Genomic DNA, 16,380 nt, shown 5'->3' with positions numbered 1-16,380 from the left:
AATAGGAGCAGGAGTAGGCCATACGGCCCCTCAAGCCTGCTCCGCCATTTAATACGACCATGGCTGATCCGATCATGGAGTCAGGTCGACTTCCCTGCCTGCTCTCTATAACCCCTTATTTCTTTATCGTTTAAGAAACTGTCTATTTCTGTCTTAAATTTATTCAATGCCTGAGCTTCCACAGCTCTCTGAGGCAGCAAATTGCACAGGTCCACAACCCTCAGAAGAAATTTCTCCTCATCTCAGTTTTAAATGGGCGGCCCCTTATTCTAAGAGTATGCCCTCTAGTTCTAGTCTCTCCTATCAGTTGAAACATCCTCTCTGCATCCACTTTAAGCCCCCTCATAACCTTATACGTTTCAATAAGATCACCTCTCATTCTTCTGAATTCCAATGAGTAGAGGCCCAACCTACTCAACCTTTCCTCGTAAGTCAACCCCCTCATCTCCGGAATCAACCTTGTGAACCTTCTCTTAACTGCCTCCAAAGCAAGTGCATCCTTTCGTAAATATGGAAACCAAAACTTCGCGCAGTATTCCAGGTTTGGCCTCACTAATACCCTGTACAACTGTAGCAAGACTTCCCTGCTTTTATACTCCATCCCCTTTGCAATAAAGGCCAAGATTCCATTGGCCTTCCTGATCACTTGCTGTACCTGCATACTAACCTTTTGTGTTTCATGTACAAATATCCCAGATCCTGCTCTACATGCACACAGATTATTTGAATTAGGTAAGTTAGAGAGAATGAGGGTATATGCGTACAAGTTACGCAAGTATAGAGTACGCAAGTATAGATGTCACATAATTTTTCTTGTCCCAGTGGATCATAGACCTTTTGAATTGGTTCCTGGCTCGTGCAATCGGTGCAAGTTCACTGCAAATGTTCAAAAGGGATCTGGACAAGTTCCTGGATGAGGCTGATTTCACTAATGCGGTATTGAAGTTTGACAACTCTCAATGCTTCTTGATTGAATGCACTAATTAAAAACTTCATATCAGCATTAAATAATTTGATTAAAAGATTCACAGCTCCTTAGAATTGAAAATGAAGTAATGCAGCAGGAGACTGATCAAGACTTTCTTGTACATAATTTATTAGGAAAACAGGTGTTCTTCCACAGATAACTGAGACATGCCTCACAATGGGGAGCGGGCAGGCAGGCAGGCGGGGAAGTGGAGCCGAGTCCATGATCAGATCAACCATGATCTTATTGAATGACAGAGCAGGCTCGAGGGGTTATATGGCCGACTCCTGTTCCTACTTCTTATGTTCTTATGTAATATTGGGGTAGATTCCTCAGTAGACAAATGGCCACAAAGCAAGATGCTCGAAGGTGAGCGTCATCAGGTGGACAGCGTCAGTGGGAACAGACAGGGCAGGCAACAATTTTTAATTCTAAAAATTTATAAACTTAAAAAATATAGATTTTAGAAAAAAAATTCAGAATTATAAACATCTCGTGAAGCTGTATACTTACTTTCCGCAAGCATAAGAAAAGCAAGATAGTAACCAAGCTGGGATACAAAGCAAGGCATGTTTACATAGGCAAATCCCATATTAATAATGGCCATAGGAAATACTAATGGAAATGTTAAAAAGTGTGTGCAGACCTAAGAATTTTATTGTAATACAAATAGATACATATGATATATATTACATCAGCACAGTGAAGCATATTTCAAGGATAGAATGCATCTCTAGACCATCTGAGATTTCACTTTTGCAGTATATGACAACCCGAATCTCTCAATGTGTTAGTTTTGTAATACACATCATCCTCCATATTACACAGTAGTATGATCACTTCAACATATGAATAACTCAAGTTTATAAGATGTAGACATCAACTTTGATGACCACACAAATCCCATAATTACATTATCCTGTGCGTTGTATCCTCCTGTGTTGTTCTCTAGTGGTGACAACACAAGAGACTCCAATCAAAGTAACCTTAGCTTTCATGTTAGGACAACCAATTTAGATTTAGATTATAATGAATCTAAAAGTGCTAAAGTACTAATCCTTTCCGTCAAGACTGAAAACATTTCACATTCAGTGCTGATGATGCTCTAAGTTTGAACCAATGTTTTCTGAACTTGTGATTTGGTGAACTCATTCTGACAACTAATGAGAGACTAGTGACTGCACATCATTTCCACAACAGGCTGTTTGATGATGAAAATGAGCAGCATATTTCAGAACACGAAGTGCCCACAAATGGTAAACAACTCTAACTTTAATTTCTGTGAATTAACATAAATAGTTAAATACTGCACAACTAAAACCAATTTCACAAAAATCAACATGTAAATGAGATGCTGCTGCTTTTTTTGGGTGTGGGGGAGGCTCAGAAATTCCTCAGAGGAATCTCCAACCCTTCCCCAGGAACCTTTTATGTTCCATTGAGGGACTGAATAAAGCAACAAATGGACAAGAAAAAAATCAATTTGAAGTGCACTAATTTACATTTAAACAATTTTTTGCACAGTATGGCTGATTGCAGGAGTCCACTGTCAGCAAGCACCCTTAGACACCATTTATTTATTGCAGTCAGCATTGAAGTTGTAGAACTTGAATAGTACCAATTCTCAAATAATGTTACTTTGTTAAATTGCAGAGGTAAAGGCAGTACTTCATATTCTTAATTTTTTTTTCCTGTCCACGTGTTATTATATTTAGTCCTGTGATATAACATATTGGTTCAGAAATCACAGCCTCCCCAGCTACGTTCTGAGTGTTTACGGACCCGGGAAGGCATCGCAAAAGCCAGTTTTCAGCACACAATGCGCATGTGCTAAAAAACGGCTTTTCCGATCTGTCAAGGAGCGAGGATATTTGCAAGGGCAATATTGCGGGATTTACCCATATCTTGTCCAACAAATGTCCTGCAAACTCATGTGCCTGATAAAAGCAGGCGCATAGCCTACTTTTACAGGCGCAAGAGTTTTAAAATACACAAAAACATAATAAAATAAAATTTAAAAAAAACATTTTATTGTTAAAAACCCTCCCCACTACGGTAAGTTTATTTTAAACCATAATTTTAAAAACTTTTTTTTTTTTAAATCGGAAAAATATACATATTTTTTAATAAGACATAAATAACTAATTTAAATTAGTTAAATATGTGGTGTATGTTTTCTTTTTTATTTAAATTAGTGTTTTGGGTTTTTGGATGGGTTTCTCAAATCATAATAATGGGAACTCCAACTTACGGTGTTCCCATTATTATGAATGAAAAAATACCTTACCTTGATTGGCTGTCCAAATCCATGTGACTGCAGCTCCAGCTCTACGGATGTCCAGACATGCGTGGGCTCTGACGCACAGTGAATGAAGGCCTCAGAACCGGGATCGCTGGTGGGCGCAGCAGGTTCAGGTAAGTGCGCATCTTTTTTTCCCTATTTCAGTCGATCACTCACAGGAAACAGCTGACTGGGATTTCTAGGCCATTAGGTCAATGTTCCTGGGGGTGGTGGGAGATTCCTCCCATACCACCCACCCCCACAAAAAAAACTCCATGTGGATCATTCACATATTGATTTTTGTTTTGAAAATTGTTGTCAGTTGTGCTTCAGTTAACCATTTATGTTAATTCACAACAGGAAGGTAGTTAATCAAGTGTACTATCATTCTCCCCTTCATTGCATATTTTCCCCAATCCAGCAGCGTAGTAGGTGCTGGCCGAGAGAGCAGGCAAGTTCCCTGCTCCCAAATGTTTACCAAAACCACTCTTCAATAAGCTGAGGAAGGGGGAAATGTTAGAGTGGCCATTCTCCCCCCTCCATTTCAAATTTTGATTTCTGCAGTGCTACTACTCACCTCCAAAATAGAGTAACAAATCACATCTCATCACTTCATAGGCAGGCCACTGGCTTATGTTTTCATCTAAAAATTGACAGAACTGTGCAATGTGATAGGCAAAACACGTCAAAAAAGGCCTTAAAATCTCATAATCCAATAGTAAAAACAAAATTTGTCGTATTCTATCACCAATGAACCAGGGGCTGTAATTACAAAGAGTTGCAGAATGTGATCCCGAAAATACTGGTAATAAACCAGAATCCTATGTAATAAAAACAAATTTTGACCTATTTAGTCATTGTAAATCAATGGCCCGATCAATGTGCTGTGTCAGCAGCTAGCCTTTCACTGAACTTTCTTTAAATAGTCACACCACAAATATTGTAAGTTTAAGGGTTTGAAAAACTCATGTTCCATCATGAAAAAAAAACTAAGTACTTACTAAAACAATAATGTCTAAACTTTAAACTGACAATCCATCAATATCTTAACAAGTGAGCCTGATTTAACCCCAAATTCATGTGTATGCACTAAATAAGTTATTGATATATGTGTAGAATTGCACCGACTTCTGACTAACTGATTTTGCGAATGGGCTTTTTAAAGGCTGTTTAGCATGCTTTAAAATTCTTAGAACAGCCCAGAGTATTTACAATGGAAGCAGCTTTTCCTGTTGGTATAAAACAGAGGGAGAAAAAAACCATGATGCCCTAATGTTTCACATGATACTTCGAGATGGGTTTACACCAACAATTCCCAAGCACTGCATATTCCTAATTTGATCTTTGTCAAAATAGTTAGAATGGGGAACTTGCTACCACAGGGAGTAGTTGAGGCGAATAGCATAGATGCATTTAAGGGGAAGCTGGATAAACACATAAGGGAGAAAGGAATAGAAGGTCCTGATGGGGTTAGATGCAGAAGGGGTGCTCAAGACCGAGGAAGTAAGCCAGCAGTCTGGTTCAACAACTGCAGTTGAAGAGAAAGAAAAACAAAAGATGAATGGGTTAAAGAAAAACTATGAAAAATGTCGAGTTCTACATAACTATATTGATATTTCAAGCAACAAATGTGTATCTAAAGGTGCAAGAACACTGAGGTCAATGAGATTGCAATTTTAATTTATTCACAATTCAGAATAACTAGACCTTTAAAGAACTAAAAAGCACAAGTACAGATATGCCACAAATTGCTTGGTGCAGGGGAAATAAAGAAATGTAATCTTTAAGCAGTGAAATATACAAGCTGCAAATGATTTATAACTTCTCCCTTCCCCATATGTAAAAAAAATCAGTGCTAAAAGTGTAGTGTTATGGTCAAGCAGCACTTTGAGCATTGTGCATAACTTTAGTCATTGAGGTACAACAGAAACATAGTAATAGTGGGCACCGTGCACAGAAGGGCAATAAGACCGATTCCTAGGCCCCGATATTTACTGGGATGGGTTTCCTTGCTTGCTGTGGAGTTTTAACTCAATATCTTTTTGTTTTTTTAAACAGGATCCCTGTCCAGAAGCCTGTTGGGTGGGGAACACTCTGAGGGGGTGGATCTCAGGAGCAAATAAGGAAATGGGATCTTGACAGTGAGGGAATCTGATGGCAGGGGAAGCAGGTAAACTTGGGGGCTGGGAGGAAGCACTCCTGCTCTTTCTGGCCCACGAGCAGTGCTGGAAGAGCATTTACCTTTTCCCCGAAGCTGTCTTCGCCTCCCTTGAGCTGCAGGGTTTCGCTAGGCCTGGAAAACCTGGCTGGCCAGGGTTAAACCTGTAAGACAGGTTAAATGTGAGGCTCCCAGCCTCAGCCTCATCTCCTGAGAGCGGGTTATCTACCAGTCTTGCCTCCGTTAAACCGAGAAGTGGATGGGTTAGAGGGGGGCTGGGGTCAAGTTTGAGACTTTAAAAATAAATTTACATCTCACCCGACCCCAACACACCCATTTTTGGGGTTAAAATTACCCCCTTAGTTTCTGTTATGAAGTATGGTGGGAGAAACTTGAACTTTTCAGCCTTGAAAGGAGATGATCAAGGGTGAACCTCAAAAGGTAAAATAAAAATACACTTGCATTTATCTAGTGCTTTATCACACTTCTTAGACATGTCCCAAAGCTGTTCACATGAATTATTTTGAAGTGTAATTACAGTTCTTATGTCAGCAAGTCACTTTGAGCATCTCAAGCTCCTACAAACAATGAGATGGATGATCAGTTAATCTGTTTTTGGTAGTGTTGATTGAGGAAGGAATGTTGGCCAGAACACTAGAAGTTCCTACTCTATTCTGAAATAGTGTAATGGAATCTTTAACGTACATCTGAATAAGCAAATGGGGCTAAATACTATAAAAAAGATAAATTCACAGCATGGCTTCAAATTTTTTCATTCATTTATTCCTGGCATATAGGTGACTCTGGCAATGGTGTTTATTGTCTGCACCTTGTTGCCCTGAGAGCATTTAGTGTCAACTGCATACTGTGGAACTGGAGTCACATGTAGACCAGACCAAGTGGTGGTAGGATCCCATCCATGAAAAAGATTAGTGAACCAGCTAGGTTTTCATAGAATCATAGAAATTTACAACATGGAAGGAGACCATTTTAGCCCATCATGTCCACGCCAGCCTAATCCCACTTTCTTGCTCTTGGTCCGTAGCCCTGCACTTCAAGTGCACATCCAAGGACTTTTAAAATGTGGTGAGGGTTTCTGCCTCCACCACCCTTTCTGGCAGTGAGTTCCAGACCCTAAACCTCCCGCTGGGTGAAGACATTCCCCCTCAAATCCCCTCTAAACCTCATACCAATTACTTTAAATCTATGTTCCCTGGTTCTTGACTCCTCTGCTAAGGAAAATAGATCCACTCTATCGAGCCCCTCATAATTTTATACACCTCAATAAGGTCTCCCCTCAGCCTCCTCTGTTCCAAAGAAAACAAACCCAGCCTATCCAATCTGTCCTCATCGCTAAAATTCTCCAGTCCAGGCAACATCCTCATAAATCTCCTCTGTACCCTCTCTAGTGCAATCACATCTTTCCTGTAATGCGGTAACCAGAACTGCACACAGTACTCTAGCTGTGGCCTAACTATTTTATAGAGTTCAAGCATAACCTCTTGCATTCTATGCCTCGGCTAATAAAGGCAAGTATTCCATATGCCTTCTTAACCACCTTAACTATCTTCAGGGATCTGCGGACATGCACTCAAAGGTCCCTTTTACGGTCATAAATGAAGAATGTAACAAGATAAGGAAATTGTATTACAGTAGCTACCTCTAATTGAAGAGCGAGCACTACCAAAGATGCAATGGGCTGACTGGTTTGTCGACTTCTATGCAATAATTTCTATGACTTTATTTATCCACTATACAGGGTATAACTACAAGCAAAATGTTTTAATTTATTTACTATTTTCTCATTAATAATTATTTTTAAATTTCAACAAACTCACATTCAACCATTCCATAAGCCTTGATACAACTCATGCCCAACCAGTTGTGAATTCATTTCCCATGTGTTAAGTAGTTGGATCTACTGGTTGTATAAAATCATATCAGTGAGATTTGTGATGTTTCCTCGATGTTTCATCCAAGGGCTTTTCTGCAACATGGACAAATTTGTCCCTGCCATCTGGCATATTGTGCAATCCTGAGATACAATAATTGTGTTAATATAGAGTAATGCTACACCTGGGAATCTATTAGCTTATGTACTTACACAGAATAATGCCAGCATGTCCCCCAATATTCTAATTGTCTCCAATTGCATTGCAGAATTTGGTAATGAGGCAAAACTACTCTATTGATATAGATGACCAGTTCTGCAAGAGTATGATCAGAATGCATGTGATAGCAGTCTTGATTATCTGACTGTACTTGCTATTAAAGGAAAAAAGCCTCCAAAAATTAGCTTTGTAAACTTCAGAATGTATGGTTGTGCCTAGTAACTCTTTTACAGTGCTGAGATTCAGTCAGCTTTCTCCTCATTAAGTGAAATTGCTTCAGACAACAATGTGTATTTGTACAATGTCTTTAATGGAGAAAAACATTTCAAGGCACTTCATGGGGGCATAATTAGAATAAAAAATGGATTCTGAGCCAAAAAGAGATATATTAAAAGGGGTAACCTAAAGCTTGGTCAAAGACGTGGGTTTTTAAGAGAAGGATCTTAAAGGAGGAGAGCAGGTAGAGAGATTAGTGAGGGAATTCCAGGTTGTAGGGCCGAGATGGCTGAAGGTACAGCTGCCAATAATGGACGAAGAGAGGAGGGGGATACATAGAAACATAGAAAATAGGTGCAGTAGGCCATTCGGCCCTTCAAGCCTGCACCACCATTCAATATGATCATGGCTGATCATGCAACTTCAGTACCCCAGAGACATGGAGTTCTGGTGGGGTTGTAGGGCTGGATTGAGATTACAGAAAGGGGAATGAGACCATGAAGGGATTAAAACACAAGGATGAACATTTTAAATTTGAGGCTTGGGAGATCATGAGCCAAGTTGTTTAGCAAGGTCAAGAGCTGTGGGTATACGGGATGGTGTAAAATAGGATACAGGCAGCAGAGTTTTGGATATGCTAAAGTTTACATCGGGTGGAGAATGGGAGTTCAGCCAGCAGAACATTGAAATACTAAAGTCTGGAAACGTTAACGGCATGAATGTGAATTTTGGCTGAAAATGGCCTCAGGCAGAGGCGCAGGCAAAGAACATTACGGAAGCAGAAGGCGGCAGTCTTTGTAATGGAGAGCATATGGGGTCAGAAGCACAATTCGGAATTGAATAGAATGCTGAGGTTGCCAATAGTTTGGTTCATCCCGAGAGTGTGGCCGGCGAAGGGGATGGAATCAATGGCAACAGTACAAACTTTCTGGTGGGAGCTGAAAGTGATAGCTTCGATCTTCCCAATGTTTAACTGGAAGAAATTGTAGCTCATCCAAAACTAGGTGTTGTACAAACAGAGGTTTAACAGTGATGGGGGAAAAAAAAAGAGAAGCCAATTCTGGAGATTCTCTGTCTAGAATTGGATAGGGAACAGTGTAACTGCGCAAGGACTGTCCTAGTGAGCTGGACAAGAGAGAAGTGGCATTGGAGGAGGATGGTGTGGTTGACTCTGCCAAAGGCTGCGGAGAGGTAGAGAAGGGTAAATTGGGAAGGTGCATATAGTGGTTAGTCACAGAGGATGTAATTTGTGGCTTTAATAGGGCTGTGGCAGGGGCGGAAATCTGATTGGAGAGTTTGAAAAAGGGTGTTGGGCAAAATGTGGACATGGATATGGACGGTGACAACATTTGCAAGGACATTGGAGAGGAAAGAGATCTTGGAGATGGGGCAGTAGTTTGCAAGTACAGAAGAGGGGCAGCAGTTTTAAAAAGACGGGGGGGGGGGGCAGTACTCGAGAGGAAACCAATTTTTATGGTATTGTCACCATAGGTATAGAAAACAAAAAGTTTTGATAAGAACCATGTCCATTCTGGCAATCATTTAAAATTACTTTTTTTCTGAGTAACATTAACTATTTGTACATATAATTCCAGCCCATTATTTTTAAATTTTAACGTTTTTTAAACTCATTAAAAATTACATTAAAGTTCAATATCATTGACGTGTCCTTGTACTATCACACACAAAAAACAGGCCCATTCTATATAATGAAAGCAAGAACTCCTGATAGAAGCAGACAACATAAAGGTGAAAGTGTGACTGCTCTCCTACCCACCCCCATTTCTCGATTTTACGGTTAGTATGTCACCCAGTTCTATTTTTCTTGCCCACTCTGATTCGGGGCAAATAAAGGCATGAAATCAGAACTTTACAAAAAAACAAAGGTTGCTCCAGCAACATATTTTAATGCAAAAAGACTAACCAAAAAACTACTCCAGAATGATTTTTCTTTATATATTGTATGACAAATTATCATGCAAAGCTGCAGTGTGCTGTGACACATATATCAGATTAAATTGCAAAAGTTTATAAGGCTTCTTTTTTTGATATTTATGTAGATACAGTATGTATAGATAATAAGGGTCTTACTTAACAATTAAAAATGTTGCATTTACAAGCTTATTTTTATACAGGGAGCAAATTTTTTTCAGAATGTATTACCATATGAGAATGCTTCAGTCCTGAGTGCTTCATATACAATGGGAATATTAATATTGAGCTTTAATCTTAAATCTAGGTGTATTTACACTACAGCATTGGTCACGTTGATTCTTATGCTGTAAGCATATCTGGAATCAGGGCCCAACCGTTCCAGAAAGAGGTGGATAGAGGAAGGAGCCTCACCCTGCTTCACTGCAGAACTAGATTGGGTCATAACTCCGGATTTATAATAGGTTAGCAATGTTATTGTACTACAAATGCACTTTTTATTGCGGGTGAATATTTGTTTTCCTTTAAAAGTGTTTTCTCTTTAATCTTTGATACATCATACTCCAAATCTGAAAACATTGATTACGTTACTTATGTTTTGCCATTGTAACTTTATTATTGCATTGCATGTTTAAGCAGCACGATAACTATGTGTTTTTTTTTGTATATAAATGTGTTTAACCTACAGATTTTCTTCTGCAAAGTTACACACCAGACACTGGTCATATTTTCCCCCACTGTTTTCTTAGAACATTTTCCAGAAGTTGTCTTTTAATTTTACATCAGCCATTGAAGTGGCACCATCTTTATGGAAAATCTTTTTTAATTGCTGATTTGGGTAAGCAGAAGGGCTACAAATCAGGCTAGTTAGTTTAAAATCTGTAGTAGAAAAAGATCTGGAATCTCTGAAGATTTCAGAAAGGAAGATTACACTTGGCAAACTGGTGAAGGGTTCTTTACAAAACATTAACCCAACCTTCCTCTCTCCACAGCTGCTGCTTGACCTGGAGTGTTTCCAGCATTTTATGGATTCAAAAAAATGGGTGGAATGGGCAAAGTGGCAGATGGAACTCAATTACAATATATGTGAGGTGGTAGAGTTTGGTAAAAAAAAATTTAAAGCAATAATTATACTTTAATGGTCGCAAACTGGGTGATGGATGAACACAGGAATTTGGGGAATCAGATTTTCAAGACATTAAAAGCAGTACCTCAAATGGATATCCTGCAACATCTACCACCTCGAAGGACAAGGGCAGGAGGCGCATGGGAATACCACCACATCAATGTCCCCTCCAAGTCACACATCATCCTCACTTGGAAATATATCGCTGTTCCTTCATCATCACTGGGTCAAAATCCTCGAATTCCCTCCCTAACAGCATTGTGGGAGTGCTTTACCAGATGGACTGCAGTGGTTCAAGATGGCAGCTCACCACCTTCTTCTCAAGGACAATTAGAAATGGGCAATAAATGCTGGCCTTGCCAGCAATGCCCACAACCCATGAAACGAATAAATAAAAAAAGGCGCCGATTTTAAAAAAAAAGCTAATGGAATATGGGGTGTATGGCAAGAATATAGAATATAAAAGTTGAGATGTAATGGTGAATCTATATAAAACCTTAGTAGGAATCAAATGTTCAGTTTTGGTCTCACTCTACAGCTGAGGCAATAGAATAGGGTACATAGAAACATAGAAAATAGGTGCAGGAGTAGGCCATTCGGATTCACTAGGATGCTGCGTGGTATGAGGAAATACAAATGCAAAGACAGACTTGAAAACTTGGTATTGTTTTTGTTATAACAGAGGAAATAATGGGAGTGATTTGATAGCGGTGTTAACTATCAAGGACTTGGACAGAGCCGATAGAAACAGACTATTTTCTGAGGATAATACAACTAGGGTATGCAATAAGATTAAATATGAAACAGGATTTGGGACAGAACAGGAGAAATTGTACATAAAGGGCTGTGAGGCTGTAAACTGTACTGCTGGAGTTAGTGATTGTAGCAGAGACCATATTTAGGAGTAGCTTAGATGGGTGATTAAAGGAAAGGAGGATAGAGTGATATGGGAACAGGCTGGGCACATGGAATTAAGATTACTCGTGTGTGGGATAAACAACATGGAGTGGTCGAGACCAATGGCTTGTTTCTGTTTTGTAATTTCTATGTAATTATATTTAAAGTCATGGTGCAATAACACTTTTCCCTATTGGCTAATTCTTAAAATAATTCACACCAAAATAGTGTAATATTTGGAATTATAGCACATCTGACCCACCTATGCACAAAGTTTAATTATTTTGAATGCTGGCAATTACTAGCCATTTTTTTTGTCCCACTCGATACAAGCTTTTGAAATATTTCATGATTTTGCGCAGTGCAAACGGAACACAAAGCGCAACCAAAGGCAGATAAGCAGAGCCCCTCCACTAACTGCATTTCTAAGTGAGGATTGGGAATCAATGTGGCTCGCTGAATGCACCATCAAGTTACGGACACCAGTTTTACTTAAGTAAACTCAGAGAGCTGGTTCCACATTTGTACTGCGTTGCACAGCAGAGCCCAAGTGCCTAAGGAAATTTGACTCTTAACTCAGCACACTTTCTAGATACAATGCAGAAGCACAAGTGCAAAAGTAAATGCACATCAATAGTGTCGGCTGCAAATCTCATAAATGCAATACAACTTTTCCTCACTTGCAGTTGATCAGATAGCACAGAGCTATTACTAGCCTAAAAGCTAGCTTTCTTTGCATCAATAATTAAATTTCAAATTCAACTTATTCAGGTTTCTAATACGCTGAGCTAATAAATAAATACAGGAGCAAATCGTCCATAGCTCAACACAAGCAACAACTGAAATGATGTGGGTAGAGAGTGGGAAGCAAAGTACATGAGTAACACACATCAAGAAAATAATACAAAAAGAATTAAATAGCTCTAAATAGAGTGGAAAGTACTCTAAAGCATTATTTTATTACAATATTGCAACAATCTTAATTTCAGAAATAAAAGCATTTTTGTTCTACCTCATGGTACTTACCACATTTCTTTTTGGTGGGTCGCACGCCACAGATACTAAGCAAATCCTAAAGTTTTCATAATGAAATAAACTTAGCTATTAAGTTCAGGCACGCTCCATTTAAGTTTTACAATTGAGAAATAAGCCAGGAAACTTCAGGAAGGAAAACAAAGATCCACACCAAGAGGCTGGTGACTCAGCTGACCTGAAACAATCAGGGGACAAAGTCTGACCCAGAAACGACACAGCCAGCAGTGAGACTCAGGAGCTTGTATGAAGTTCAAAGGTGTTGAGTCTTTCTGCGGCATTTAAACAAACCAAACGTCTAATTCTCTGCAGCAGGTGATTCGGTAGGATCGGGAATCAGTAATGGCTGACCGTTCATCGCTTCAGTTCAAAAACAATTTTAACAGCAGCAAGGGTCTGTAGGCCAGCTTGCAGAATTCTGCTGAATTCCAGCTCTTCTTACAACTAATAGAACTTCTATTACAGGAAACCAGGAAGGATGCATAAAGATATGGATACAAGTCTAGCCTGAGGCTGCTCGCAACTGGTAGGGTCACCACTACTGGCCTCCCTTCAGCTTTGCTAACTAGATTTTAGTAATTACTCCACCTCTAAGCTGACAGTGACATTCTATTACTCGAATATACAAGTAGAATTACAACACTTACAGGTAACCCGGCATATAACAGACAGAACGTGCATAAGACATAAAATTCAAAAAGTAACTTCTCTACTAAAGATAACATTCAGAATGGTAAACAAACAATTGTGCTTACTTTAGAGGACCACGGCTGCAAACAGTTGGCATAGCAACGTACAAGGAAAGCCATTTCCTGGATTAAGAAAGTTTCCTTTTGCAAACAGAAGAGGGGGGAGGGGGGGGGGGTGAAAAAAAAGATTTTGGAACAGGGCAAGCTGGAAGTCACTTCAGGAAACGTAAGCCCATTGCAGTTGAGGTAGCTGAATATCCCAGTTTGACTTTATATACCTGCCAGTCCAGGGATACTGCAGACCACCACTGGAGGATGCGCAAGCTATTACAGTGTTTCTCAGTATGCTAGTACAGCAGCAAAATGTCACAATTAATCCAACCCCAGTTTTCCAGCGAGAACTTCTACATTCCGTACTGCAAATGAAATACTGAGGAGCTGCAGCTAGGATAAAATCACATGACACAGAACCATTTCCGACTGACTATCTTTGCTTGTTTCCTCAGCAGGTCCCTCAGGAAAAGTAGCTATTGATTGGATGCTCCACAGCGAGAAGAAATATCTAATAACAGAGAAGGGAAAAAAAGTGTGGGAGGAGAATACAGCTACAGCAATGACATCATTTCCAAGAGACCTGATTGGAAACTGCAGCAGATCAATCAGCTCAGCTATCTGAAGCTGCAGACACAATGGTTATCTGAATCGATCATGTAAATATAAGCCACAAAAAACATACCATGCATTAGTATTCAATAAAACAAAAATCCCAGCTCACATCAGATTAGCAGCCTTGCTAATTAATGAACAGAAAACACAAGCAAATTAAATCTGTTTTAAAAAAACTATTTGTAAGAATATACTGCCAAACAGCACAGAAGACAGTGGATGATTTACAGTGGCTATCAAATACTGCCATGCAAAATTATCTTTCCATCCAAAGCTGCTACTATCTGGTACAAGAGACAGTTAGCAAGCATTGTGCTGTGTAAAAATAAAATCTAAAATCTGGATCCCAGATAGCAAAGACTCCAGTCTTTATGCAGATAAATACATCCTTTTAAACTCAAAGTTAGCAGTAAAAATGCACAGTGCAAAAAAGATCAGTCTCAAACACTAAAATGATGAAAACTATCAATGCACTAGCCACAGATTCTCTCAATACCCTGTATAAGCAATACTGTCACATGCTTCCTTTAGATTCAAGCATCTAAACAGTACTGTATAATTAATAAGGTTAGCATTTTACAGATCAGCATTAACATTTCACTGGAATTATTTTTCTAATATTGCTGAGTAGTTTGTTCTTCCTTTCTCCTGTTTTCACACTGTTAATAACTAGGTAAAAATGTACGCTGCAAGAAAATGATTTGCCAAAATATATATTTTTTTGTAGAGCCCCATCCAGCTTCACAATTAGCTAATTATACTATAAGTGTATGTGTATGATATATATGGGAGGAAAATATCTATCGGGAGACTGCTCTATATTTACCAGTAGCACTGAAATTCTGTCATGCTACCTTAAAGAAGAAAATATCGCCTTCTGAATTATTATACATAAAACATGATGTAAATCTGTCCATTAAAGAATTTTTGTCTGATCGCCTGGTTTCAGATACATATTTACACAAGCTCAATAATGGAACTAAATTTTATTTCCTGTCAGTTGCCCTCAAGTGGGATGACATCATCCCTTTCTTCTGCTCACCAATCAAACTCCAGCAAATGCAGTCCTCTGGAGTATTTACCCAGGAGATTGTGTATGCTATGCTGCTTCCTAAGCCTACCACGGTATCACAAAATGAGAGCTGAACATTGGACTAATATTGCACTTCTTTTCAAGCCTGACATTTTTTTTTTAAAACAAATGGATTTTATTCACTCAAGTAAAACGCAGAATACATATCACAATTATAATCAACCCTGTCTTCACTTCAAACTCCCCACACCAACATATTCTGTGCAACTCTTGTATCATTTATACTATCAACTCTGCGCTTTTATTTAACCCCTTCCCGTAAATTGGATCATTTATCTGTAAACAAAATGACGCTCGGTAAGCATAAAGTGGACAGCAGATTATTCCAAGGGAGTGAAAACAATAGTGGTAAATTCAGAAAATATCACAAATAACAATGCACCTTTAAACTCTTCATCTGAACCCATGGATTACAAAACTGCTTTGGACTTTCTCCGAAATATAACAGAATTTTTATTCCTGGATGCTGGAAATCACAGCAATTTTCTGGGAGCAAGTCAGTAAACATGTGTTACAAACACTAATGTAAGAAAATATACTTGTTTTGTACACTAACAGGTGTCAGCGTGGCTCAGTCAAAAGTTTGAGTGTTCAAGTCCCACTCCAGAGACTTGAGCACAAAAATCTAGACTGACTCTCCAATGCAATGTTGAGGGAGTGCTGCACTGTTGGGAGCGCCGTCTTTCAAATGAGACGTTAAACCGAGGCTCTGTTTGCCCTATCAGGTGGGCATAAAATATCTCATGCTACAATTTAGAAGAGCAGGGGAGTTCTCCTAGTGTCCTGGTCAATATTTATCTCAAATCTACATCACTAAAAAAAACAGATTATCTGATTACTATCACACTGATGTTTGTGGGACCTTGCTATGTGCAAATTGACTCCTGTGCTTCCTGCAACAGTGACTACAATTCAGAAAAACTGAAATGGCTGTAAAACACTTTGGGACATCCTGGGGTCATGAAATGTACTATATAAATGCAAGTTTTTCTTTTACATAAAAGTGTAACTTTTTTTTGCAATGTATTCCACATTATAATAGGCTCATAACTCATTCCTAGGGTGTGTAATATATAGTTGATGCAACATATTCACTCTAATTACCTATCTTGGGAAAGTATGTAAGGAAATACAGCACCGTCCATTTTGACTTAAGTGTGATGCTGTCAACCAGAATTTTACATCAACCTTTTTTATAGACCAATAGGGTCT

General features: G+C 39.0%; 1 protein-coding gene and 1 long non-coding RNA gene across 16 annotated transcripts in view; one reads left to right on the top strand and one right to left on the bottom strand.

Annotated features, from left to right (window-relative positions):
- The window catches only part of LOC139262901 (rap guanine nucleotide exchange factor 6-like), a 448,770-nt gene that overhangs the window by 188,394 nt on the left and 243,996 nt on the right, over nt 1-16,380 (bottom strand). The gene's annotated exons all lie outside the window — the stretch shown is intronic.
- LOC139262905 (uncharacterized) lies at nt 3,308-14,944 on the top strand. The gene is made up of 3 exons (XR_011592995.1): nt 3,308-3,382; nt 9,973-10,129; nt 13,916-14,944. It is a non-coding gene; the product is annotated as an uncharacterized lncRNA (long non-coding RNA).

This window comes from Pristiophorus japonicus, chromosome 4 (assembly GCF_044704955.1).
Source record: "Pristiophorus japonicus isolate sPriJap1 chromosome 4, sPriJap1.hap1, whole genome shotgun sequence".
Lineage (NCBI taxonomy): Eukaryota > Metazoa > Chordata > Chondrichthyes > Pristiophoridae > Pristiophorus > Pristiophorus japonicus.
The sequence above is the reverse complement of the archived record's forward strand: the minus strand, read 5'-3'. Positions and strand labels throughout refer to the sequence as shown.